The following is a 1,092-nucleotide window of genomic DNA, read 5'->3' on the forward strand; positions in this document are numbered from 1 at the left end:
TATATATATATATATATATATATATATATATATATATATATATATATATACATATTTAAACGAGATTACAAAGAATTTCCACACTAAGTGGTTTAAGGATGTTGTACTTTTCGTAGTTAACTTAAGTACTTTATAAAACTTGTTTCGGTTACCACCTTTATTTACTCTAAAATATAACTCATTCCAAATTTTGAAATGTAACTTGTATTTAGTGTATTACAGTTGTGTTTTTTTTTTTTTTTAATAACGAATCGTTACTTTTTGCTTTTTAAGCCTATTATAAGTTTGATGAGGGAGAATAGATGAGTAACGGCGGGAGGAAGGGAGGGAGAGAGGGAGAGGGAAAGAGAGATTTGTTTGAAATATTGATATAGAATGAATTGAGACATAGAATGTTTTAAAAAATAAAAAGTCACATCTTATAGAAATTGTTTAAGTTTTAAAAGAAGTTCTATATCATCAAATTGCAATTTGCCAGATTGAAAATGCTGGACTATAGTTTGTCATTTTGTTTACTGCTTTTAATTTATGTATATGCCGAGTTTAATAATTTTAAAATGAAAAACTACTGAGGTCCATCATAAAGTTTTAGGCCGTAGCAGTGAGAAATTAACCAATCGCAATGGATTTTTACAAGAATAATCGATTGTGATTAGTCAATTTCTCACTGCTAAAACCCTTTTTAAGTTAGAGGGGGGATATGAACGCGAGCCAATAGCGGGGCTCTTCTCCCAAGATGCTTTGTCTAGAAAGCCTTAGTTATCGTTTGACTTTCGTCACAAAAGAGCGTATTTCAACATGAGTGCCGCGTACGCATCACGTTACGAAGCTGTGTTTCTATGTTCGCATCCGAAAGGACCAAAAATGTCGCGCGGAGCGGCTGCTAAGTATATGAAGAAGTCTAAGGCGTTTGTGAGTAAGTGGGTGAAACGTTATTCCGAGGTCAAAAACGTTGATGACTTGCCGGATCGTGGCTCTGTGCAGAAAACGACGAAAAAGGAGGACAAAATGATTTTACGGGTGTTTGAGAAGAATCCTTGTTTATCATTGCGTGGCGGGCAAGCGGTTTTACTTAAAAAGGGTCTAAATATA

The sequence above is a fragment of the Odontomachus brunneus genome, unplaced genomic scaffold (assembly GCF_010583005.1).
Source record: "Odontomachus brunneus isolate Ranch 3 - 2012 unplaced genomic scaffold, Obru_v1 Obru_scaffold_002, whole genome shotgun sequence".
Classification (NCBI taxonomy): Eukaryota; Metazoa; Arthropoda; class Insecta; order Hymenoptera; family Formicidae; genus Odontomachus; species Odontomachus brunneus.